The sequence below is a fragment of the Lissotriton helveticus genome, chromosome 6 (genome assembly GCF_964261635.1).
Source record: "Lissotriton helveticus chromosome 6, aLisHel1.1, whole genome shotgun sequence".
Taxonomy (NCBI): domain Eukaryota; kingdom Metazoa; phylum Chordata; class Amphibia; order Caudata; family Salamandridae; genus Lissotriton; species Lissotriton helveticus.
This window is the reverse complement of record NC_136067.1, coordinates 1,096,644,851-1,096,663,513: the sequence shown is the minus strand read 5'-3', so window position 1 is coordinate 1,096,663,513 and position 18,663 is coordinate 1,096,644,851. Positions and strand designations below refer to the sequence as shown.

The 18,663-nt window shown below is 42.2% G+C and overlaps 1 protein-coding gene and 1 pseudogene across 2 annotated transcripts in view; one reads left to right on the top strand and one right to left on the bottom strand.

Annotated features, from left to right (window-relative positions):
- Positions 1-18,663, bottom strand: part of TTC27 (tetratricopeptide repeat domain 27) — a 1,731,040-nt gene that overhangs the window by 775,454 nt on the left and 936,923 nt on the right. The gene's annotated exons all lie outside the window — the stretch shown is intronic.
- Positions 11,022-12,410, top strand: LOC144761347 (acyl-coenzyme A amino acid N-acyltransferase 2-like; annotated as a pseudogene).

Genomic DNA, 18,663 nt, shown 5'->3' with positions numbered 1-18,663 from the left:
TTTGAGATGTCATCAGTGATGTCATCAGTGATGTCATTTGAGATGTCATCAGTGATGTCATCAGTGATGTCACTGACCATGTCATGAATGATGTAATATGTGACATCATCAGCAGTGGATTGCGGGTGCGCGATATATAGTTAGTGCAACTAACTATATATGGAATTTCATTGGTTTTATGTCAATAAAATGTCCAGCTAACTATATATGGTCTCTAACCTATGGTTTTTTCAGTGAATTTTCAAGGTTTTGTAAATGCAAATTCCTAACTATATATGGTCTATAACCTATGGTTTTTTCAGTGAATTTCATTGGTTTTTTAAAAGCTAATATCTATAGCTGTAAAATATATTCTTTATTACGTGACGTATCACGTAGCCACGTGAGACGCCTCATGACGCGTCGCATAACCGTGATGAATCGGCTCTGCAGCGCAAACAAAACCCGTAACGTAAGCGTGCCGGAGCACGCTTACAGATATATATATATTTTTTAACCTTAATTAGACAAAATCCACATGTGCACATATCTTGAGGCCTTGCAAAGGCACATCAAACAAACAGTCCCTACAATTTTGCCAAGTTTGCTGGAAATCTATTCCCTTAATTTTTTTTTTACTGTTTCTCTTGGTTTTCCCCTTGTTACGCTTACCGGGACGCTACCCGGTACGCGAACCGGACGCTCCAAAAACACAAGATGGCGGACTCCCGTTACGCTGCCGGTTAGCTGCCCGGTTCGCGTACCGGGAAGCGCCTCTACCGCGAAAAATCGCGGGGGACTTTAATATCCCCCTCATCAATCCTAGGGGGTCAGGAGGGGTTTACCTTGCCCCCTTTCCTTCATTTCCCCCTTCTTTTTTCACCACATCTTGTCTCTCGAACCTACCGAGAGACAAGATGGCGGCCGCTCCGGACTGTTTACAATGTTGACAGCTACGCTGCCGGTTAGCTGCCCGGTTAGCTGCCCGGTGAGCTGCCCGGTGAGCTGCCCGGTTCGCGTACCGGGACGCGCCTCTACGGCGTAAAATCGCAAAAAAATGTTTTTTTAATTTTTTGCCCCGCGGGGCACTTTAATATCCCCCTCATCAATCCTAGGGGGTCAGGAGTGGTCTACCTTGCCCCCTTTCCTTCATTTCCCCCTTCGTTTTTCACCACATCTTGTCTCTCGATCGTACCGAGAGACAAGATGGCGGCCGCTCCGGACTGTTTAGAATGTTGACAGACACCGGAGAGCCAATCAGCTTCGCTTCGCGAAGTTCCGTTACGCGTCAGGTACGCGAACCGGGGCGCTAACCGGAGCGCTGTCACAGATATATATATTTTTTTAAACGTTAATTTCTCAAAATCCACTGGAGCACATATATTGAGACATAGCAAAGGCACGTCGGGCAAACCATATCTACAATTTTGCCAATTTTCATGTAAATCTATTCAGCCGTTCGAGCTAAAAGTGAGTCCAACCGCCCTATGGAAAAATGAATGGGAAAAACGCGTTTTGGGACCCCCCTTGACGAAACCCCCCCAAATTTTCAGGGGCTGCTCAGAAACATAATGTGCCATTTTCCTGAAAATTTCAGCCAATTCCGTCCACAAACGCCAAAGTTATTAGACATAGAATTTTCAGAAATCCCATAGAGAAAAAATCCTAACTATATATACCCACTGGCTATCGCCAGTAGGTAATATACATATGTAAACATATATAATCTGCATATCTATATAAATATAAATGCATGCATACATATACATATATGCATACATATGCATGTTATTTACATGAAAGTTTTAAAAACACTAATAAAAGCAAAGCTAAAAAGCCACCTCATTACAAACAGAATGGCTTTAACTTAAACGAGGGCGAGATCTATTGCATTTTCAATGCTTGTTTACTTTGGTTCTATCAAGAAGGCATTCAGATGTGTCACACATTTGCCATAAATTCTGAATGTTAGCACTCTAGTTGCTCATTAGATCACTGTAGTAAAGCTAGTGCTCACCAGGGAAGTCTGCTGCTAATCATGGTTTGCAGCCATTTTCCCGCATTTTTTATCCCGCAGACTTTCAGTCCGCATACCATTATCCCGCAAGGTCATTGACCTCACATACCATTATCCCGCATTTTTTCAAAACGCATGTGCATTTATCGCGCATGCCTTTACAAAGAATTACGTTTTAAAGGCATGTATGGTAAATGCATTTGTGTTGTGAAAACCACGATGACGAGAGAGGTAAGTGGGTTTGTGTTAATTTTTTCGTGGGTTAGTGATTGTGTAGTGTAGTGTAGTGTTGTGTAGTGTAGTGTTGTGTTAGTGTAGTGTAGAGTTGTGGTGGTTGTTTAGTGTAGGGTCATGCTGGGGGTAGTGTTTTATGGTTTAGGGTTGTGTTGTAGTGTTTGCGTAGTGTAGGGTCATGCTGGGGGTAGTGTTTTAGGGTTTAGGGTAGTGTTGTAGTGTTTGCGTAGTGTAGGGTCATGCTGGGGGTAGTGTTTTAGGGTTTAGGGTTGTTTTGTAGTGTTTGCGTAGTGTAGGGTCATGCTGGGGCTAGTGTTTTAGGGTTTAGGGTAGTGTTGTAGTGTTTGCGTAGTGTAGGGTCATGCTGGGCGTAGTGTTTTAGGGTTTAGGATAGTGTTGTAGTGTTTGTGTAGTGTAGGGTCATGCTGGGTGTAGTGTTTTAGGGTTTTGGGTAGTGTTGTAGTGTTTGCGTAGTGTAGGGTCATGCTGGGGTGTAGTATTTTAGGGTTTAGGGTAGTGTTGTAGTGTTTGCGTAGTGTAGGGTCATGCTGGGGGTAGTGTTTTAGGGTTTTGGGTAGTGTTGTAGTGTTTGCGTAGTGTAGGGTCATGCTGGGGTGTAGTGTTTTAGGGTTTTGGGTAGTGTTGTAGTGTTTGCGTAGTGTAGGGTCATGCTGGGGGTAGTGTTTTAGGGTTTTGGGTAGTGTTGTAGTGTTTGCGTAGTGTAGGGTCATGCTGGGGGGTAGTGTTTTAGGGTTTTGGGTAGTGTTGTAGTGTTTGCGTAGTGTAGGGTCATGCTGGGGGTAGTGTTTTAGGGTTTTGGGTAGTGTTGTAGTGTTTGCGTTGTGTAGGGTCATGCTGGGGGTAGTGTTTTAGGGTTTAGGGTAGTGTTGTAGTGTTTGCGTAGTGTAGGGTCATGCTGGGGGTAGTGTTTTAGGGTTTAGGGTAGTGTTGTAGTGTTTGCGTAGTGTAGGGTCATGCTGGGGGTAGTGTTTTAGGGTTTAGGGTAGTGTTGTAGTGTTTGCGTAGTGTAGGGTCATGCTGGGGTGTAGTGTTTTAGGGTTTTGGGTAGTGTTGTAGTGTTTGCGTAGTGTAGGGTCATGCTGGGGGTAGTGTTTTAGGGTTTAGGGTAGTGTTGTAGTGTTTGCGTAGTGTAGGGTCATGCTGGGGGTAGTGTTTTAGGGTTTAGGGTTGTGTTGTAGTGTTTGCGTAGTGTAGGGTCATGCTGGGGGTAGTGTTTTAGGGTTTAGGGTAGTGTTGTAGTGTTTGCGTAGTGTAGGGTCATGCTGGGGTGTAGTGTTTTAGGGTTTTGGGTAGTGTTGTAGTGTTTGCGTAGTGTAGGGTCATGCTGGGGGTAGTGTTTTACGGTTTAGGTTAGTGTTGTAGTGTTTGTGTAGTGTAGGGTCATGCTGGGGGTAGTGTTTTAAGGTTTAGGGTAGTGTTCTACTGTTTGTGTAGTGTAGGGTCATGCTGGGGGTAGTGTTTTAGGGTTTAGGGTAGTTTAGTTGTTTAGTGTATGCTAAAGGCATATTCGTTCTAAAAGTTTTCGTTATTTTAATTTGCGGCCTAATAGTACATGCGGGATTTTTTTTGCGGACTGATGGTATGCGGGATTTCGTCATATATTCGCTAATCATACTTTCTATGGCAAAATGAACCCCCTCATTTTGTTCCTTTTTAAATTAAATGTTTTAAGAGTTACCACTTTATTCCAATCAAGATGGCTTCAGGTGTGCCATACCTTTGTAATAAGTAGGACTGTTAGCACTCTAGTTGTTCTTTAGAACACTCTGGGACATTCTGTCATTGGGCTATAGTTGGGCTACATCTGGCTGATATTTGGGCTACATTTGGTTTTTTTTGTCTCTGGTGGCCATCTTTGGGCTACATTGGGCTACATTGGGCTACATTGGGCTACATTTGGGCTCCAACATATATATAGCCCAATGTAGCCCAATATATATTTTTCAAAGTTAATTTTCGTAAAAACCACTGGAGCCTATATCTTGAGACATAGCAAAGGCACATCGGGCTACCAGTCCCTACAATTTTGCCAAGTTTGGTGTAAATCCATTCAGCCGTTCAGGCTAAAAGTGAGGCCAACCGCCCTATGGAAAATTGCATGGGAAAAACACGTTTTGGGACCCCCCTTTTTTCTCGGCCCCCCCTTGACGAAACCCCCCCAAATTTTCAGGGGCTGCTCAGAAACAAAATGTTCCATTTTCCTGAAACTTTCAGCCAATTCTGTCCTCAAACGCCAAAGTTATTCGACATAGAATTTTCAAAAATCCCATAGGAAAAAAATCCTAACTATATATACCTACTGGCTATCGCCAGTAGGTAATATATATATATATATATATATATATATATATATATATATATATATATATATCAAACTCCACACCTCCTCCAAAGACAAAGTGCGAGGCCACAGCAGGGGAATACGAGGAAACACCTTTATTCCTATTACAGAGGTAAGAGAGCTGAACCACTTCCCACTCTCGGCGAATGCATTTCGGCATATACTTCAGCCTTCCTCAGCGCCAGTGGTATGTGTAATCAGGTGTAGGGCGGGTTTCAAAGATAAAGTGTCTTGCCCTTAACTGATTGGTTGATCGTGCGCCGCTCCGCCCCCTAAATGTTCAATGCTGTTCTTTGGCATCGCTGGTAGTCACTCCATGTTCTGTGACTACCAGTCCCAGCATGCACGGTTGTAATATATAGCATATATACATATATATATATATATACATATATATATATATATATATATATATATATATATATATATATATATATATATATATATATAAAATTTCTATGGCAAAATGAAACCCCTCATTTTGTTCCTTTTCAAATTAAATGTATTAAGTGTTACCACTTTATTCCAATCAAGATGACTTCAGGTGTGCCGTACTTTTGTCATAAGTAAGACTGTTAGCGTTCTAGTTGTTCTTTAGAACACTCTGGGACATTCTGTCATTGGGCTATAGTTGGGCTACATCTGGCTGATATTTGGGCTACATTTGGGCTCTTTTGTCTCTTGTGGCCATCTTGGGAGACTGCATATCAGAATTTTTTTAATGAAATATAAGAGGATTTGAGAAGTCACTCAAAATGTGCCCTCATTTTTCTTTCTTCAGCACTAAGCATAATTTCTATGGCAAAATGAACCCCCTCATTTTGTTACTTTGCAAATTAAATGTTTTAAGTGTTAACACTTTATTCCAATCAAGATGACTTCAGGTGTGCCATACTTTAGTCATAAGTAAGACTGTTAGCGCTCTAGTTGTTCTTTAGAACACTCTGGGACATTCTGCCATTGGGCTATAGTTGGGCTACATCTGGCTGATATTTGGGCTACATTTGGTTTTTGTTTGTCTCTGGTGGCCATCTTTGGGCTACATTGGGCTACATTTGGGCTCTAACATATATATAGCCCAATGTAGCCCAATATATATTTTTTCAAAGTTAATTTTCGTAAAAACCACTGGAGCATATATCTTAAGACATAGCAAAGGCACATCGGGGTACCAGTCCCTACAATTTTGCCAAGTTTGGTGGAAATCCATTCAGCCGTTCGGGCTAAAAGTGAGTCCAACCGCCCTATGGAAATTAACATGGGGAAAACACGTTTTGGGACCCCCCTTTTATCTCGGCCACCGCTTGACGGATCCCCCCGAAACTTTCAGGGAAGGAGTGGAGCGCAGCGAGGCAAAGTTAAGGAAAACTACAGGCAGATCCCTCATTCGGCGCCAAAGTTATTCCCAATAGAATGTTGCGGATTTCCTATGGAAAACGATCCTAACTATAACTACCTACTGGCGACCGCCAGTAGGTAATATATACACACTTTATGGAAAAATAAAAAGTTACTGCAGTCGGCAGTGATTTGAATTTATTTGAAGAGTCCGTTTCTCTGTTTGGTGATTCACGCACCGGAGTGGTAATTGGATATATATATATTATACACATATAATGAAGGTTTGCCATAAATATTTGAAAATGATTTAATTATAATAGGGGTTGTTGAGAGTGGTGGTAACTGATGCTTGATTAGTGGGGTAGTCTGTATTGGTAGATATCTCTCTAGCGAGCCATTTGAAAGAGAAGGTGTCTTGCGCTCTGACTATTTTACAGGAGACGTGATTTTCACAGATAAGTGTAACATTCTTTAGGATATGTTTCTGCAGAGAACTTTAAAGCCTTCAAATGTAAAGGTATCAGTTATTCACTGTAGTGAGCACTCGGTCTCAGTGACAGCAAGAACATATTGGTCTCTATTATATGATAGCTCTGGGGCGGCTTCCTCTGCAACTGCAGATCAGTTTATTAGTGCACAGTTTAGACAGTTATTTTTATTTGGGACAAACTTGATTGTAGGAAATCGAATGCCCGTCAGTTTTGTGTAAGAAACAGATCATTAATTATTCCTTGTTTGTGTTGGCCTCTGAATTTTATTAATTTGTTACCGCTTAACTGTGAGCTCTTCATAGTGATTTTATTCAGTAGGATAGTCCTCCGATTTGGGCCCATTAGGAATTGATGTCAAGATGATTTCTGCCTAGTCTTTGGCATCAAGATAGTTGGATTCATTTATATCTCTCAACGTAGTGTTGGGCTTTGTGTTGTGAGCAATGGTGGATGTTATAGAGAGTTCACTGGGTGGGACCTGCAGAGTTATGTTATATCCAGTTGGGCAGGATCAAGCTGATGAGAATCACAATTGAGAAACCTGCATCTTGTAGATACTTCAGCATGATAGTTTGGCGATGCCAGATTTGAGCAATACCTCTATCTGAATGACGATATCTATCCTGTATGTGTAAGGGTATTTATTAGTAATGGTGACGGGGAGGCTACAGTTTGTTTTTACAGCCCTTGTTCTAATGGTGGCTGCTAGGTCGTTTGCAAGCTGTGTTTTGGTGCACAGGAGGGAGAAAATTGATTGTTCATGATAACTTGAGGGCTTTTTCAAAAGTGTCAGTTTAAGTATTATCATCCACTTTCATACAGGTACAATTACATAGGTGGAAAAATATAGTGTGGGAACGGTAAGAGACCAAGTTTGAATTCCACAGTATTCTGTGAGGTGATATTTTAAGTTGGGAGTTCTGGAGAATTTGTGTGTATGACAGTACAGGTGAGTGAGGCAGGAAAACTTTTGAAGGACAGCACTTACTTTTGCAGAAAGGGGTTGGGAGATGATGACTAGCATAAGAGGTGATGTCAGGAAGTTAAAGATTCTTATGAAAATATGAAACTAATGTCTATAAATTGATCCATAAGCTTCCGATTATTATAGATGCTTAACATGTCAGAGGGTATTGTTGGCTTTCTTAAAAATTGTGAGAAAGTGTAAGAAAGTATGAGTGTATGCAAAAGTGCTTTTGAAAAACTTGGTGGAAACATTTCTGATGTTGCTAGATCTGCAATTAAAAAAAGAAACTTTAGGGTGGGTGATGACCGCAATATGTTTCAAGCATTTAGTATAATTTGTGGCAAATCTTAAGAGGTACACTCTTGTTGACACCTTATTATTAGTGTCAGTTATACTAATGAGAGGGAAGGATAGACCAGAAATTCTATACTAGTAATATTTGAAACCCCATCAGGTAAGGTTGTGTATCTGCAGGTTTCTTGTTTGGGGGTTCCATTGTGCATGGTAAAGGTTTTCTATGTACTCAGATTATACATTGCACCCTTAGCACAGTGCTCCTGCTGGTAACATGATATACAATTGTAGAGTCCACCAGCTTGATCCCTGTATGCCTCAATGTCCAACAATGCTACGGTGGGTGACTTGGTACTCCAATAGACACCTAGTGTTTACACCAGCGATCATGAGAGTCAAAAGAGTGTCTAACTGCCTGATCTTACTTTGTGAACACAAATGAATACATGGGAAGTCATGTGCATAGGAACCAGGCGGGTAAGGGAAAGAAAGGGTTTATCACCTTATGTCTCAATTTTGATGGGGGGCACTATGGAGAAAGCTCTAAGCAAGATTTCTAGGAGTATCATATTGGGTGAATTATAAAACAAAAAAATCCAGGACTGGCCCCTGCAGAACTTGTCTGTCCCCACACTGCTCAAAACTGTCCAAGATAGACTAGCTGTGACACAATCATCTCAATTGCAAGTTTGTTGTACAATTCTACCAACAGAATAGAGCACTATTTGCACAAGAGTTGCAATTTGATTTTTGCACGGTGTGATTTTTCAATTGATAGATTTCGTTAGAGGAAGCCTGCCAACATTTTGAAGTTAAAGGTGCAGGGTCTTCATGCAAACGTCCAGTACCACTCGGGGAGGTAAGTTCCTTATTTCATGCTAGGCCCTTAGGTTACTGCAACAGCAGCTACGTCGTGTCAGCGCTCCATCCTCCCTCCAACAGTCTCTATTGCCAAGTTTCTATTGCTGAACACACACCAACATTCAATTACATTATTCACTCTCAGCATTCAAGAATCCGCTGAAACATACAGGGACATATGGGATACTGAAAACAGGCTCAGTAAATAAGGGGGAATGGAGATTTTAGAGCAGCACCACAATCTATATGTTTTGTCACATTTCAAAGACAAAACTTAGAATTGCAGTTATTTATTGCCTCTGACAAATAACGAAACCAGGGTATTGTTATTGACTGGAGGTGATTAATAACGATGCAACTGCAAAGCACCCATAATTGAGACAGATATGTGCTTTTTAAGCCCTTGCTGGTTTAAACGGCACAGATAGCATGATTGCCAGGAGATCCACAATTAGTGTTGAGTGAGTATTTATGGACTGATGAAAACAGCGCTGCCTGTTACATTTAAGAAACATAAGAAAACATTGCAACCTATTGCAGAGGGTCATATACAGACACACCAAAGGACTCAAACAACCATATAGATCAAATTGACTTGAAGAAGTCAATGGAAATAAAACCCAAAGACAAAACACATGTTGGCTGGAGGACCTGTGTAAAATTGTGGCAAAATAATTCAGAAGAGACAGAATCAAGATTTTGGCAGTTGTTTTCTTTGGTCTGGCTTGACAGTGCAGCTGGTGCCAGACAATTATGTGAGCATTACTAGAGGGGGGCTTTTGCACCACCCACATGTTGAGAGCCAGAAGTATGTATAGATTGGACAAAAGTTATATGATTAAACAAAAAACTGGGCTTGCCCTCCAGACTGCTGTTTGATCGTTTTGTGTATCCAGCAGCCTGAGACTGAACTTTTAGGCTCACACAAATGACATTGTAATGCTATTAAAGCGTCATAGATAACAATAAAACGGATATTGTTTTTTTCTGGAGGAGCACTGATGGGAGGAGGATAGTCATTAACCTACAAGGAATTCTAGGTCTGGTTTGACAGTGCAACTGTCACCTGACCATTTCACCTACACCAATATTATCCTACAGTTCTGGGTTCCACACAAATACACATTCTTTCCCATGCTATTTACTAGTAATGCTTTACATTGCCATACAACATTCTTGTAAAGCCAGACCTATTGGCATTGCCAATGCTTGTTTGGAATGTTATTTGCGTGCTCGAAGGCAATCTTTTAAACCAAACTGGACAGTCTGAGCCACTCTGGTATGGTCATATAAGTTTAGCAGCAACTCTGAGGCCCAGGACTGCTGTTCAGTGTCAATATTCTTAGGATCCCTTGTAGTATCACCTGGACCATACAGTGCCTTTCTCAGGCCTGCACGGCTGCTACAGTGTGACTATTCTGCAGTTAGCCCTTGTTAGTGTTGAAGCAGGACCTATGTTGTACAAGCTTCACCCAGAAACGTTTTGTTAGTGTCATAGGATCGGTACAATGCAATCTTCCTGCACTGCATTCTCAGATCTTAAGAACACCTGCTAGTACTTGTTTCCAACAGCGGTACCTTCTTGGTGCTAGACGCCATACTCTGAAATGATCGCTATTTAGCGAAGTATTTTTTCGTTTACACTATTCTACTTTAAATCTCTTTGTGCTTATACATGATAAAGGAATTTGCTGGCTGAGGTGGTAAGGCCACCCGAATTTTGGATTGCTTCAAAACCAGCGCATCGAGTCTGCCCATGCCCCCTCCCCCACATTAGAATTTTAGTGTTCTGCATTTCAACTTCAGGAGCTCTTTTAATTTCATTTTAACGTCATCTTGACAACTCGCTCTCATTTGATGTATTCTATTTCATTAGAGTGAGATGAAAAAATGAGAATCCATCCTCGTAGTACAGCCTTCCTAAAGCAGCCATTCAACTGAAAAGTGGCCTTAATATCACAAATGTATTTCAATTCCAATATCCTTTCTACTACACATTATAGTAGATAGATGACTCTAATTTTGGGTCTCAGCATGTCAAGGTAACTTGTGTGAGCTACCTCTGAAGCCTGTGTACTTGGAAAGGGTCATACAGTGATTGTTCACCATCTGTAAAATGTGTCCGGATTTGGCCGACATAGTCAAAGGGTTTACCCCTTTCTGACTATATCATTTTCAGCATTCATACGGAATAATTAAATCTAACAAGTGGGTGTTTCGAGCAAGAGTGAATATTTAGAGCTGGGTTCTCTAAAGTCGGTTCTGGTGAGCCGGATCCATGATAGATTTTTAAGATAACTACATTTATCTAAATTGGGATATAATAAAAATCTGGCATGGATCCGGCGTCCGGGTAAGACTTTGTTGAACCCTGATTTAAAGCGTATGGGGGACTGGAGTAGCTGCCATTTGTTCTTCCAGCAGACCCGCTGTAGGTTACAACATACACACACCCAGGGTGGAATTGCTTCATCCATGATTCAGGTCAACGAAACTCCAGAGGTCTGCCTCCACAAGAAGCATCTACGAATCCATGTCACTGACTACACCCAAATCTACTTGTGATTCTTGTGATTCTTCAGACATCTCTGAAAGATGACAAGGACTATGCATTCCAATCCAAGGCAGGCACACTATTGAGGGGACGCCTCCAATGATGTGGACCTGGAGCGTGCTGTGGTCAATGGTGGTCCTTATCAAGCAGAGCTGCCAATGGGGCTCTTCTGGGTCCAATAATCAGTCAAGTCATTCTTATAGTTGGACTTCAGGAGATGGTATGAGCAGCCACTTCTGGATTACAGTGGAAGATTAGGACTCAATACAGATGGCACCTGTACCTGATGCACTACCACTGGCTAACCTAACAGCGGTAAGGTGGTTTGTGGCACCTGGGGTATAGCGGATACAGATTATGGAGGGATCCATTTTTCTTCGGGAGAGGTCTCTTTCCCCTGGAGCGATTGATATGTTTGGCAAAGCTGGTGGAGTACTGCAGTGCCCTGTTGGCCAGCTGATGCTTTGTCTCCCTCTCTCTTTGGCCTACTTTGGATATGATGACATGCCAAACATCTTTATCGAGGTTACTTGGAGTACTTTAAAAAAACAGCAGAGTTTTAATAAAACATTAAAAGATCCTAGCCCCTAATTGGGTCCTAGCAGTCTCGAAGGGTGCAGAGATTGCCTTGACAATGGCAACATTCCTGAGGCCGGTGAAGGCCACAGTGTGCATTAATAGAACTAGCAGTAGGAATGAAATCCCTTTGTAGGGTACTCCTGCCACTCATGTTAGGGCACTTCCAATTAGCCGCACATGGCGGCGCCCGCCAGAGCATTTCAAAAGTAAGTAATTGTTTTGCTATATTGTGTGATGCACACATTGGCTACTCCTCTACAAGACAGAGTGCCCTACATCGCTCTGGGTTACCATCCTATGTTCCCCGCTACCCCTCCATACCATTGTATGAGCTGCTACCAGAATATTGTCAATGTATACATGAAGGGGTGTATCTGTCTGTGCACTTTATGAGAATAATTATTAGTGTATTCTGTACAACTTGTGGCGTTTCTTGATTAAACGCCAATAAAGAACTTTTAAAAAATTGAAACCTGTAACCCCCTACAAAGACCTGCGCATGCCTTGCAAACCATACCATACTAAGAGGATTTGCTGGTTGTGATTCTGAGGCTGGTGGAACCTCAAGCACCTGAATGCCAGAATGACATGATTCCGGTCATATTCTATTTGTTGCGGGCTGTGTAGACAGGATCTTGAAAAGTCTGGTGTATGCGGAGGTGGCAATGGAAAGACAGAGGCAACTTGGAAGAAAAAATGGTTGTGTTCAATTTTACAACACAAAAATGTGATGGCCGGAAATCAGCCAGTCCTCCATTTAAGGCCTCACTTAATATCCTACAGGAGCTTCTTTTAGCTATTAGAGGAGCACCCCACCAGCCGCGTGACAGCACGCTTCATCAGAGGTGACTCTTCTCATTTGGGTAGCTAAGTACCACCCAAATGGGCTCAATCAAAATTGGGAGCTCGTGATAAAATGTTCTTTTGGACAAGCGCAGGGTTCCTCCTAAAAAAAATGACTATGGGTAACCCGAGATTTCAATTTATTTAGTGGTTACCCTTGTCACTTTTAAAACCAAGTCTGGGCAAATTGTTTTATGAGGAAACATGTAGGAGACCTAACTTTTGGATGTACGAACCACTGTGTTCTATTTACACATCCAGAATTGGTTTTAACAGTGACATGAGTACCCGCTACATAAACTACAAGTCTGCTGTATTAGGCGATGTATATATACTTTTCTTATTGGCAGATAGTTTATATTCTTTATAAATTACCTGCAGCTGAAACAACCTTCTCAGTCAATATGGTAAGAAAAGATTTTTAGAAGAACATTTAAATAGCTCCCAATGTTTCGGTACAGGGAAGTAAATAAAGATGATAATTGAGTAATTAAAGATATTTGTGCCAAATGGGAAAAGCAGGCATATATTTCTCTAGATAATAGCAGCTGGCATAGTTATTTTATCTATGGGTCCTAGCTTTTAAGAAGAGCTGATTTCCACAGTATGATCTTTTTTAATGGTTGGATCCTGTGCTATATTCCCACAAGACTCAACAAGATGTTCTCTAAAATTAGTAGTTAATGCCCTAGATGTGGTTAAGAAGGGGATTGGGAACATGTTTTTGGTGGTGTCCAACTTCTGGGAACATATTTTTCTGGCCGTTACTATAAGGTTTCGTCAAATTATTAAACCAAACACAAGGAGATGAAGAACGGAGCGCTGAAACTTTTCAGACCCTCACCCCCAGTCACAGATCTGGGTTGAATCCATCATTGTTCTTTAGTTCACTTTACAACCCCAGTACAGACACAGCTATATGCAAATCAGTCTTGACCCTGTGCCTCATGGGAACAGTCCAGCCCGAACTGCCAAGCCATGTCTTCCCTGGACCCGAAACAAGCATCATGGGACCGATTTCGGCCTAACAGCCCTCATCAGCCAGTCTAGCTTGAATCCAGAGGCAAAGTGAGCAAGGGACCCACGTCTGGGCATACCCTGCCAACGTAGGGCGAACAAAGCAAACACAAGGAGATGATGGACAGAGCGCTGAAACTTTTCAGACACTCACCCCTAGTCACAGATCTGGGTTGAATCCATCATCGTTCTTTAGCTCACTTCGCCACCCCAGTTCAGACACAGCTATATGCAAATCAGTCTTGACCCTGTGCCTCATGGGAACAGTCTAGCCCGAACTGCAAAGCCATGTCTTCCCTGGACCGGAAACAAGCATTCTGGGACCGGTTTCGGGCTTACAGCCCTTATCAGCCAGGCTAGCTTGAATCCAGTGGCAAAGTGAGCAAGGGACCCACGTCTGAGCATACCCTGCCAACTTAGGGCATATGGCTGTGTCTGAACTGAGGTGGCGAAGTGAGCTAAAGAACGATGATGTATTCAACCCAGATCTGTGAGTGGGGGTTAGTGTCTGAAAAGTTTCAGCGCTCCGTTCATCATCTCCTTGTGTCAAATTATTAAACCAACATCATTAACCACATTGCTTGGCCTAACATCGTCAACTTTTTTTTTAGATAATGAAGGTTTACATTTCATTTTTTTATCTACTCTGACTGCCCAATCTTTAATAACTAAGCTTTGGAATAATGTCGTAAGCCCCTGCATAAACAAAGTGAACGAATAAAATAAAGAAAATTAGTAAAAGGAAATGTTGGTAACATGCTTGTTTAAATACAATACCACTTTATATCAAGATGTGGGGTAAATACGCTTATGTTAATAATTCCCAGGTTGATTAAGGATCATTGTATCTTATACGCCCCTGTACCTAACCAATGATAACATTAACAAATATTATTGAATGCACTGTCACTTTAGAAGGTCGTTTAGTGATTAACTTATTCTGTATGATTAAGGGATTAACACTGCTATTTAGAGTTTAGATTATTTAAAGCAATATATTATTGAAAAGATTACCTCGTTCAAGAGGGATGTGTTTAAATAGACTGTTTATTTTTATGTACTATAAATTAATGTATTTTTCATATACATATGAGCGTATGAATTTCTGAATACCAAGTATGCAAGGGCAGTACAGATGAATTTGCTAGGCATAATGTGAAATATTTACATTTGAATATGTTTCTACGAATTGGGGAAGCTTTGTCAGTATCTGTAAGGTAATAATTTAGTATTTGTTATTTATATTTATTTGCAAGAAGCTGTATCTTATTGAATATATGATCGAATAGCAGCATTTTAAAGGCATAACACCCCTCTTTCAGTGGTACAGGGGCAGATTTGCAGGCTTAATGGGTTAGGAACTCCTGGACTTTACAAGTCAAAATCTATTCTATCTGAATCACATGGAAACGTTGACATGGTTTTCCGGGAATAAAATACAATGGTACATTTGGCACAGCCCAGTGACGTCAGTATGAAGTAAAGGGTGACATTACAGGCCAGATACTGCCAAACAAAACAAAGGCAGGAAACCATGTTCACACCCTCTCCGCGGTGCATTAAACATTCCCGGCCAGCTGTGGTGTGTGCTGTTGTAATGTGCTTCGAAAATCACAAGATGTCCATTTACACAGGCATCCAGCAGCATGCGCAGTAACCAAACTTTGCTTAAACGATGACATACGCTCTTATTCGTCTAAGACCGATTTGGGCAGAAATAGCATACGACCAAACGTGGTTTCGGATTCACTGGGCTTGGAGTAACCTGGCAGGACTTGTCATGGGACAACTGTCTAGAGCAGTAGTTCTTAACCATTAGATTTCTGCGGACCCAAATGAATCAAGACTGGAAGCCAGAGACACCACCTCTCCTCAAAGTCATTTCTATGATTTGAACCTCAACAATAATTAACACACAAAAATATGCAAATTACTCCACTCTGTATTAACTCAGTAAAAAAAATACGAGGGTGACTACACACGCTAAAAGACCTAGGTCGTGTTTACAGATCCATAGATAATCATGTGAAATCAGAGCTCTCAGCAGAAGCGGTGGGAAAGAAGTATTGTATTGTTTTGTATCGTAATTATATTTATATAGTGCTTACTACCCCTGATGAGGCGTTGAAGCGCTTTTTAGGCAAGTAGCACACTACTCCAGAACCCATAAAGGATTAGTGTTGAGTTAGTATAGGGAAATATGCAAGTAATTTGAGTGGTGGATAGGTTAGTCAGTTATTTGGATTGAGAAGGATAGCGGAGGAATAGAAGAGGGAAAAAAGGTTTACATTTATACAGCGCTTGTTACCCCTAATGGGGTGTTGAAGCACTTTCTTGTACAGCCTGGATTGACATTGGCCTCGGAGAGGCATAGGAGAGCAATCGAGCTTGGCATGGACAAAGCTGGAGACCATTAGCTGTCTTTGGGTCAAAAGGTACCAAAGACAGTGATTGCATAAAAGGTAGAAGACCAAGTGCTCATTAGGAGTACATGCTGTCTACTTCGAAGTGCTACTGCGCCTTTGGAAACATTTAAACACTGTTGAAAAGTGCAGACATGACCCGTTTACAATACAAGAAGTGTAGTTACTTCAACTCTGTAAGTGCCTAACCATGTAAAGCAGTAGATGGGAGAATGAGCAGCTTGGAAGAGCCTTGTGGGAAGTCTTCCTGAGCACATAAGGGTAGATCATTGAAGGCTTCGATGACTCTGACCTATTTTAGCAATCAGACGTCTGACTATAATTGTTTTTAAATGTTTATGATTTTTTTCTTAAGCCTATCTTTAATGATTGTATTAATACATATAAGGAAATAGAGTAGACTTTGAGTAAGTATAATTGTTACTTAATGAAACTATTATCCTTGTAGGAGGAATACCCTTTCACAATTATCTCAAAAATATTATTGATTATTAACAGAAAATAACGATTAGAGGTCCTATAGGTCTCTGTATCCTGTGAGTAGGCTAACACTAAGAATCCCCCATCTAAAATTCTAGGATTATTTGCGGAAATTTGCGCGTTACACAGATTTTTCCAGTAATTACACTTTCCTTAGGGTACAACAAACATTATCGTGCTGTTGCTTTGCTTTCAGGATTTAAAGATTTTGGTGCTAGGGAAAAGTTTGGGTGTGAAATGACCAATTAGTGTTCCACATAAATTAGAAAGATGGATATAGTGTAGCAGCACTACAGTAATAATGTGCCTCAAAAAATAAAATGCTGGCCTAGTCACAATGCTCTGTCAATGTGTCCCTCAAACGTGTGACACTACTAGTGACCCATTCCATGGTATCATGGCGCTAAAGGCTACAGATGTCAAACGGAAAGAGACACAGTCATGCATACAAATAATTATACATTATTTATTTATTTTGGTGTTTTGTTTTGCCAACATGCCGTCTTTTGGCTACTAGTGCCACCCATATGATCTAAGTGGGTAAGGTGGTGATGTATATAGTTGGGATGCTACATGCTATGTTTTCGGTTAGTTTTATATGGGTAAATGTTGTAGCATTAGTCATGTTTTATGCTGGGGTTTTTATGGAGTGCAAAAACAACAATGATGGACAGAATGTGGATCAATGTCACACATTCACCCCAGTCAAAAGATCTGGGCCCAAATCCATCGTTTTTCCACTCCACACCACCCTGGGTTAGACAATGGCGATATGCAAATCAGCGCTGACCCTGTGCCCCATGGGAACAGTCCAGTCCGAACTACAAAAGCCATGTCCTTCCCAGAACGGAAACAAGCATCCGAGGACCGGCCCGGTTTCGAGGTAACACCTCTCATCAGCCCGGCTAGCTTGCTTCCAGTGGTGTGGAGTGCCTGGGACTCACGTCTGAGCATCCCCAGTACACTTAGAGCGGTTACTGCAAAAACAACAATGATGGACAGAATGTGGATCAATGTCACACATTCACCCCAGTCAAAAGATCTGGGCCCAAATCCATCGTTTTTCCACTCCACACCACCCTGGGTTAGACAATGGCGATAAGCAAATCAGCGCTGACCCTGTGCCCCATGGGAACAGTCCAGTCCGAACTACAAAAGCCATGTCCTTCCCAGAACGGAAACAAGCATCCGAGGACCGGCCCGGTTTCGAGGTAACACCTCTCATCAGCCCGGCTAGCTTGCTTCCAGTGGTGTGGAGTGCCTGGGACTCACGTCTGAGCATCCCCAGTACACTTAGAGCGGTTACTGCAAAAACAACAATGATGGACAGAATGTGGATCAATGTCACACATTCACCCCAGTCAAAAGATCTGGGCCCAAATCCATCGTTTTTCCACTCCACACCACCCTGGGTTAGACAATGGCGATATGCAAATCAGCGCTGACCCTGTGCCCCATGGGAACAGTCCAGTCCGAACTACAAAAGCCATGTCCTTCCCAGAACGGAAACAAGCATCCGAGGACCGGCCCGGTTTCGAGGTAACACCTCTCATCAGCCCGGCTAGCTTGCTTCCAGGGGTGTGGAGTGCCTGGGACTCACGTCTGAGCATCCCCAGTACACTTAGAGCGGTTACTGCAAAAACAACAATGATGGACAGAATGTGGATCAATGTCACACATTCACCCCAGTCAAAAGATCTGGGCCCAAATCCATCGTTTTTCCACTCCACACCACCCTGGGTTAGACAATGGCGAAATGCAAATCAGCGCTGACCCTGTGCCCCATGGGAACAGTCCAGTCCGAACTACAAAAGCCATGTCCTTCCCAGAACGGAAACAAGCATCCGAGGACCGGCCCGGTTTCGAGGTAACACCTCTCATCAGCCCGGCTAGCTTGCTTCCAGTGGTGTGGAATGCCTGGGACTCACGTCTGAGCATCCCCAGTACACTTAGAGCGGTTACTGCAAAAACAACAAAGATGGACAGAATGTGGATCAATGTCACACATTCACCCCAGTCAAAAGATCTGGGCCCAAATCCATCGTTTTTCCACTCCACACCACCCTGGGTTAGACAATGGCGATATGCAAATCAGCGCTGACCCTGTGCCCCATGGGAACAGTCCAGTCCGAACTACAAAAGCCATGTCCTTCCCAGAACGGAAACAAGCATCCGAGGACCGGCCCGGTTTCGAGGTAACACCTCTCATCAGCCCGGCTAG